This window comes from Fukomys damarensis, unplaced genomic scaffold, assembly GCF_012274545.1.
Source record: "Fukomys damarensis isolate Sample0158 unplaced genomic scaffold, DMR_v1.0_HiC HiC_scaffold_15, whole genome shotgun sequence".
Taxonomy (NCBI): Eukaryota; Metazoa; Chordata; class Mammalia; order Rodentia; family Bathyergidae; genus Fukomys; species Fukomys damarensis.
Genome location: NW_022900927.1, coordinates 25,110,399 through 25,119,451, shown reverse-complemented (window position 1 = coordinate 25,119,451; position 9,053 = coordinate 25,110,399). Strand labels below are relative to the sequence as shown.

General features: G+C 32.4%; 1 non-coding gene across 1 annotated transcript; it reads right to left on the bottom strand.

Moving 5' to 3' along the window:
- Window positions 1–396: 396 nt before the first annotated feature.
- Window positions 397–535, bottom strand: LOC117286232. Its single transcript, XR_004517355.1, has one exon. It is a non-coding gene; the product is annotated as a U4 spliceosomal RNA (small nuclear RNA).
- Between the last annotated feature and the right edge of the window lie 8,518 nt (window positions 536–9,053).

The window sequence follows — 9,053 nt, the reverse complement described above, 5'->3', positions numbered from 1 at the left end:
TGATGGTCATAACTATATATATTAATTAATAAAAGTTTGCAAGATAATTCTATCATTACCTTTGTTTTTTAGCTCAGATACGTTTAAAAGATAAATTTACCTTCATAGATTGTTTCCCTGGAGTATAGTTTAAATGGAAAATTCACAGTAGATGCTAATTACGTCCCTGTACTAACTTTCAATTTAGTGAGTTAGTCTCTTTGTTTCCTCCAAAGATAATCAAAGATGTGTCATCAGGAACATCTGAATTCGAAATGTTTGGTGTACTTCGGTTACATTCAAGGATGGCAGGGAGTGCAATAAGAAAATTTAAGCTTGGAGAATATTTTAGGAAAAGTAATTTCCTTCCTATTAAAAAAAGTTTAGGGAAAGAAAAAGAACAAAAATGAAATGGCAAATCTGCAAAGTGAAGAAAAAATTAAAGACATGAATGTATTACACTGAATTACTACTGTTTGGATTCTGATTCTTCAGTTAGCAATAATCATGCCTCAGATAAACTTCATTGGCTACAATACTGCCACTGTACAAAGCTTTGATTCTGATTTTTAAAAATTACTTTAAAGAAGAAAAGAAATACTCAGGAAAATTGGAGAAATGTGAACACCAAATGATATTAATTATTGTTGGACTTGGTATGGGGGTAGCTCAGTAGTAGAGCATTTACCTAGATGACCAGTGTCCTAGATTCAATCCCTGGAATCACAGGAAAATCGAAAAAAGTAATTAGTTGACTTGAGTAGTAAAATAATATGAATATAGTCATCTTTTCCTTATCTTTTATTATTTATTTATTTGTTTGTTTGTTTGTTTGTTTGTTTGTTTTGAGACAGGGTCTCACTATGTAGTTGAGACTGACCTGGAACTCACTATGTAGCCCAGGCTGGTCTCGAACTCACAGTGGTCCTCCTGCCTCAGCCTCCTGAGTGCTGGGATTGCAGGCATGCGCCGCCATACCTGGCTTATAGTCATCTTTTTCTACAGGAGTTATTGTTTTTGAAAGGTTGATAGTTACTGAATTTGGGTGAAAGTTTCACTTTTTCCCCAGTAAAGATTTAATTTTTTTATTCTGTGCTTTTCTTATTATGACTATTGCTTGATGGTATGACAAAGTATATTGTTTTTTTTACATGAATATTTTTTCCTAGGGTTAAAATTGATTCATTTTTATTTGTTTAGTTTTGTTTGAACATACAGCTAGCTCTCTTCTTTCACATCACACAATAACTTTGCAAATATTTGTCAACACAATATTTTTATACAGCTACCTTTATCAGATACGCTATCAGTTTGCTTGTTCATCTTCTGAAATAATCCATGTTGAACTATCCATCTATTTTCTCCAGTCTATACCACTTGCTTTTTATGTCTTATCAACACCTGTCATGCAAAGATTCCCCCCAGTTCTACTGTTCTCTCATGCCCTGAATATTGTATTTTTTTCTTTTTTCCCAGAAAATATCTCTATTTTATCATCATACTAGGCTGATAGTGTGGCCAGGCACAAATTTCTAGGTTGGAAATAACCTCCCTCGTAATTAAAGCCACTATTCTCCTACTTTGTAGTTTTTTGTGAGAACTCCAATGTCACTCCCACATTCTTACTCTTTTTATTTTTTGGTCTCTATTCACTTAATCCACAATCTGTATACACCTACTTCATATTTTTATTTTATTTTTTAATTTTCAGTAGATATTAAAAAGAAAACATAACAACAGTTATATGAAAAAATGATATTTCATAACAAAAATAATTAGAGAATAACAATGGTAAATACACTATGTGTCATGATCTTAACGGACTAGATTTTCAATTGCTCATCACTTCTCAACTCATTTTCTAATAATACTATACATTTTGTTCATAAAATATTTTAATTATTAATAAAGTACCTCACACTCAGTATAATTATGAACAGGTTTTTCCTATTTCACAATGTCTATTATCCACTTTCATCCTTATTTACAATTTCAGATTCTCACAACAAAGAGAGACAATGCAACATTTACACATGTGTGATCAATTTTTTTCAGTGAAGAGCATGGTCTCAAGGTGCACCCATTTACCCAAAAATGTCTCAAGTTTATCTTTCTTTATGGCTGAGTAGTACTCCGTTACATTAAAAAAAAACCGTTTTTTATCCATTCATCAATTGTTGATGGGCATTTGGGCTGTTTCCAAGATTTAGCTATAACAAACTGTGCTGCTATAAACATGAGTGTGCATATATATATACCCCTGTGGTATAATACTTTTAATTGTTTTGGGAAGATACCCAGAAGGGAAATGGCTGAGTCAAATGGAAACTCTAGTCCTAGTTCTTTGAGGTATCTCTGTACTGATTTCCACAGTGGTTGCACCAGTCTAACCTCTCACCACCAGTGGAGAAGGGTTCTTTTTCCCCATAGCCCTCCAACATTTGTTATTGATTGATTTCTTGGTATTAGCCATTCTTTATGGAGGGAGATGGAGTCTCAGCATTGTTTTAATTTGCAACTTAATTCTCAAATGAATATTTTTAATGTATTTATTTGCTGTTTCTACTTCTTCATCTCAGAAGTGAGTATTCATCTTCTCAGATGCCCATTTTTGGATTGGGTCTTTAAATTTAGGGGGCCTGATTTTTTTCAGTAATTTATGTTCTAGATATCACTCCTTTGTCAGAGGAACCACTGGCTTAAATATGTTTTCCATTCTGTGGACATCTTTCCACTCTGTTGGTGCTTTTTTTTTTTTTTTTGCTTGGAAAAGCTTTTTGATAAGATGAAATCCTAGTTGTTGATTCTTTGTAGTATTTCCCAAACAGTTGGGGTTTTATTCATGAAGTCTTTCCCTACACCTATGTCCTCAAGTGTTCTACCTATTCTCTCTTCCAGCAGAGTTAGTGTTTCTGTTTTAATATTTAGATCTTTAATTTTGATTTTAGTTTAGTGCATGATCAAAGACATGGGTCTAGTTTTAGCCTTCTGCATGTGTAAAGCCAGTTTTTCAAGCATTGTTTATTAAAGAGGTTATCTTCCTTCCTGTGAAGGTATTTAGCTCCTTTGTCAAAGATAAGGTGGCTGAGTACATTTGGGATTATTTTTGCATCTTCTAATCGGTTCCATTGATCCTCAGGTTAGATTTTTTTTTTTTGCCAGTACCATGCTGTTTTTAATTACAGAAGCTTTATTGTATAATTTCAAGTGAGGGATTATGATGCCCCCTGCCTTGTCTTTTTTGCCCAGAATTGATTTTGCTATTCTAGGTCTCTTCTGGTTCCAAATGAATTTTAACAATATTTTCTCTAGTTCTGTGAGGTATTCTAATGGTATTTTGATTGTAATTGCATTAAATCTGTATAACAATTTCAGGAGTATGGCCATTTTCACTATATTGGTTCTTCCTATCCACAAGCAAGGAATATCTTTCCATTTTTTGATATCTTCTTCTATTATCTTTCATTTTTTAAAATGCTATTGTGACAGGTGTTATTTCCATAATTTCTCTCTCAGCAACTATTATTTCTGTACAAGAATGCTATTCATTTTTTAGTGTTGGATTTGTATCCAGCTATGCTACTGACTTTGGTTATTAAATCTAAAAGGTTTTGGTGGAGTTTTTGGGGTCTTCCACATAAAAAATCATGTCATCCACAAATAATGATAATTTAACTTTTTCCTTTCCAATATCATTTCCTTTTATTTTTTTTCCTCTGGTTAGTGTTTCCAGAACTATATTGAACAAGAGTGTTGATAGTGACATCTTTGCCTTGTTCCTGATTTTAGAATGAAAGCTTTCAGTTTTGTTCATTTAGTATAATGTTGTCTGTTTGTTTTTGGTTTATCATAGATGGCTTTTATCAGATTGAAATAAAGACCATCTATTCCAATTTTTTGTAGAGTTTGTATCATGAATCATTCCTGGACTGTGTCAAGTGCTTTTTCTGCACCAATTGAGATGATCATGTGATTTTTATCAGTATAGTGTATTAAATTTATTGATTTGCATATGTTAAACAATTCCTGCATCTTTAGAATGAATCCTACATGGTTATGATATATAACTCTTATTGATGATTTGTTGCATTCTCTTTGCAAGTATCCTATTAAGGATTTTTGTGTCTATGTTCATTGGGGAGATTGGCTTGTAGTTCTTATTTTTTGTTGGATCTTTTCTCTTTGGTTCTGGTATCAGGATAATACTTGCTTCCAGGAATGATTTAAGGAGTATTGCTTCTTTTTTAATTTCATTACAGATTTTGAAGTATAGTGCCATGAGATCTTCTTTGAATTTCTTATATAATTCAGCAATGAAATTGTGAGAACATGGGTTTTTCTTTGTTGTTAAGTTTTAATTACATTTTCAAATTCATTGACTGACATTAGGTTATTTAAACTTTTGTAATTCTTCATTCAGCTTTGGTAATTCATATGCATCTAGGAATCTGTCAATTTCTTCTGTGTTTTCCATCTTATTAGAGTATAACTTCTCAAAATAGGTACTGATGATCTTCTGGATTTCTGTAGGATCTGTCATGATTTTACCCTTTTAATTCCTAATTGTGTTAAATTAAGTCTTTTAGTCTTTCCTTTTTTATAAGGTTGACTATGAGTTTATTAATTTTATTTAATCTTTCAAAGAACCAACTCTTTGATTAATTGATTCTTTGTATTGTTTTCTTAGTCTCAATCGCATTAATTTCTACTCTGACCTTCATAATTTCTTCCCTTGTATGAGTTTTGTGTTTGAGTTGTTCTTCTTCTTCTAAACATTTGAGGTTCACCATTAGGTTGGTTATTTGAGCTCATTCTGTTCTCCTGATATGAGAATTCACCAATATAAATTTCCCTGTTAGAATTTCTTTCATTGCATCCAACAAGTTTTGGTGTGTGTATAGTTATTATTGCTTAATTGTAGAAACTGTCTAATTTCTTCTTTAACTTTATCTGTGACCCATTGGTTGTTCAGGGATTTGTTTTTGTTTTTGTTTTTGTTTTTTTGTACCAGGGCTTGAACTTGGGTCCTTGCGCTTGTAAGGCAGGCCATTGAACCGCTGAGCTAAATCCCCGGCCCAGGGGTTTGTTATTTAATTCCCATGTCGAGGGGAGGAATTTAGCTCAGTGGTTCCACTGCCTGCCTCACAAGCACAAGGATCTGAGTTCAATTCCCAATACCAAATAAATAAATAAATAAATAGATTCCATGTTTGTGAAGTTTTTGTTGTTTCTCTTGCTGTTGATGTCCAGTTTCATTGCGCTAATATGCATTCCAATTTCTTTGCATTTACTTAAGCATGTTCTATGGGCTACCATGTGTTCCATTATGGAGAATGTCCCATGTGCAGCTGAGAAGATAAGAATCTTCATTCTTATAATTGTTTTGTATTTGACCTGTTTATTTTCTTTGAAAAGAATAAAGCAGAACATTAAAATAAACTTGATCTTCATAGCTAGTGGTCCAAAATTTTTACCAGTACTATGTTGTATAAGTATTTTAATATCTTATTTAACCTTTATTATAATAATTTTAGACCTCTTTGAAATTTGTTTGTTTCATACATTCCATTCCATACATTCCATATATTTGAGTATTTTCTCTAAGCACATTTTACTGTTTTTGATGTCTCTTTTCTACATCAAAAAACTTTCTCAAATATCAGGTGAACTTTGGTTACTCATTCAATATCAATAGCATTTTGAAAAACTAATTAGGAAATATGACTGCATGAATGGAGCACTAAAAGGTTTCACTCTAGATCATGGGGGTCAAACACTTCAGATTGCCTAGCTTGCATTGAGTAGAGGAATTATCTTGGGTTGCATTTAAAATATACCATGTAGCTGATGTACAATTGGTGATAAATATGGTGAATATTTAAATTTTAAGAGGGCCTGGGATTTAGCTCAGCAGCACCTCACCTGCCTTGTAAGGGGGCAGGGGATGGCTGTTTTCACTAAAATCAGAGTCCTCTCTGTTATGGTGCAGGGCTGTACACGAGTGGTTCCTAGACTTTATCAATATCCAGCTGACATATGGCATTGTTGCTGAATTTACTACCATAGACAAGGTAACAGATTAGTGGGCATAAATTGCTTTTCTCTCTATGCCAATATATACTGGATTGCCTACAGCATCATAAACAGTACTGTGGCTCACACCCAACATACAGGGAATTGAGTCAAAGAATTTGCAAACCCCAGCACAAAAAACTAACAAACCAGAAATAAAAGAAATATGAGAAGACAAGGCAATAAAATGCTTCCCAAAACTCCCAACTCCTCCAAAATCAGTACAGGAGGCATTGAGGGGGAGTGAATCATAAGTTACACAACAGATAGGTCTGAGAAGGTAGCAATAAAGATTAAACAGTTCTATAAGTGCTTGGTGAATTTAGATATAGTATAAATTAATCACATAATGAACTCACTGAAAAAAGCAATTAGGAAAATAATATCATTCATAATATCATAAGAAAATTAAATGCTTAGTTTAATCATGACATAATCAAAATGGCTGTACTTTCAAGACTGATATACAGATTTAATGTGATCCCAATCAAAACCCCAACAGCATTTCTCAGAAAAGTAGAGAAGGCAATTCTAAAATGTATATGGAATTAGAAGAGGCCCAGAACAGTAAAAGTAATCCTGAGTAATGAAAGCAAAACAGGTGGCGTGACATCCCGGACTTGAAGTTATACTGTGAAGCTATGGTGATCAAAACAGCACAGCACTGGCACAAAAACAGGTGTGTGGATCAATGAAACAGAATAGAAGCAGCAGAAATAACAGCAGATACACAATACTATTTTATCTTGGACGAAGGAGCCAAAAACATAGACTGAAGGGAGGACAGGCTTTTTAGTAAATGGTCCTGTGAAAACTGGATATCCACACGCAGAAGATGGAGTCTAGACCAATGCATCTTGCCATGAACTAAAATGAAATCAAAATAGATTAAAAACTCTACATGTTAAAACAGAAACACTTGTTATCCACACACAGCACTCTGCTAAACCAATCAGTGGACTAATTTAGGAATCACTCACCCTTAACATTAGTATCACACACTTAATCCCAGCACCACACATCCTAGATCCAAGTACCTCTGAAAAGCCCCACCTATGATTTATAAATAGGACTTAGGAAATTCAAATACTTCCCCAAATTATATATTCCTTTGTTTTAAAAATATATCAATATATATGCTAATTGGTTTCATTCACACTAATAATTTATCCTAGTTTATTGAAAAGAAAGCTGGTATTCTGGGTTTTTTTTTGTAAGGATTTTTTTTATTTATGTCTTGTCCTGAGTAACTTCTTCAAAAATAATGATACATAGTGTAATAACTATTGTTATTCTCTTATTACTTGGTTATACAAATTTGTTTTATTTTTTGTAAAATAAAAAAATTAAAAATTTAAAAATAAAGAAAATTATATCTAAAAACCAAAACAAAACAAAAAGAACTTGTCAGAGCTAAAGACACATTATCAAGAACAATGACCTATATTCAAAACAAGGAAGAATATTTTGAGGGAGATTAATGGCAATGTGTCTTTTCATACAATGAATTTCTTTTTTTTCTCTCTCTCATTAAGTTTATTGGTACATTTTAAGTATATAGTACAGTGACATTCATCATTGGGATCTTGTACCTTTATATGACAGGTCTTGGATAAATTTCTTAATTTAAAAATTTACTGTATTTTTATCACCCCACATATATGAGTAAAAAAAATTTCCATTATTTTAAAATATTTTTGCTCTATTTTTTAAAAGAGGGAAATGTAAACATAAAACTAGGGGTATATTTGACCTTGTATTTTAGTGAAACTAATACATCAATGTCTGGTTGGATGAAAGTGGTTGCAATGCTCAGTAAGTTCTCAAGGATCTCCTCAGACACTGTTGATCTAAGTTTACTCTTTCTGTGCTTCATCCTTGAAAACAGTTCACAAACTGTACAGAATGCCAAAAAGTGAAAACATGACTAGGTGGTTGTGAAGCAAGGGATGCTTTTCTCTAGGAAAACAGGTTTTATAGAAGTCTGGTAAATATATATGATCAAATTTCCTTTGCTATGAATGTCTGATTACAACTCCATAGATTTCATTTAAAAATTCACAGGTAATGTATTTATGTTGACTACAAAATGGAGTTGCAAAGACACTAAAATTTAAGTTTTTTGGAAATCTTGAAAACTGTTCCCTACATTCTTGTGTCAAAATGGAAAGAAAGAATACGTATTTTTGTTGTTCAGGGGGCTAGGTTTAGTTAACATATCAAAATACATAAAATTATTTGCCAGAATTTGGGCTTGCCGCAATTCATCTTGAGCACTGTTATGCTTTAAGACATAACACACATAAGTTGATTTTCACATTGAATACACATATTTAACTGATCTAAATGAGCAATCAAATCCACCAAAAATGCTAAATCTGTGAGCCATTTTTTTTTATCTTCAATCTGGCACAAGTTTTCCTTTTAATTTCATAAATAACTTGATTTCATTTTACAAATGATAGAATCTTTTCAACATTTCCTTCCAACTACACTGCCTCACTTCAGAAAAGTAATGGTGTTCTCATAATCAGCATCTGTACTTTTGAAGGAATTCCCAGAACTGACGATGATTCCATCCCTTGGACCTTAGGAAATCACAGATGTGAGGACCATTTCCCATCTTTTCCATGTAAATTTTCTTGATGTGTGATGCAATATTTCATCTAACAGGAGTTTCTAGTGGCAATTACATCTTTTTCTATTAATTTCATAAATTCCTTTTTTTTAACCAAACATCAGGATGCTATAAGTAGCTATACTGGTATTCTTTCTTTATTTTCTTTTCTTTTTTTTTTTTTTTTTTTTTTTTTTTTTTTTTTTTTTTTGTTTCACAAGATTGAACACAGGATCTTGTAGTTGAGAGGAAGACCTCTGGCCCAACCAGTATGTTTTCAAGGGAAAAGAAAATTGCTTTACTGTAATTTTTACTTTTATATAGATCAAAAATTTAGCTGTATTTTAATCTATCATGGAGAATTGGTACCTGTACATAGAAAATC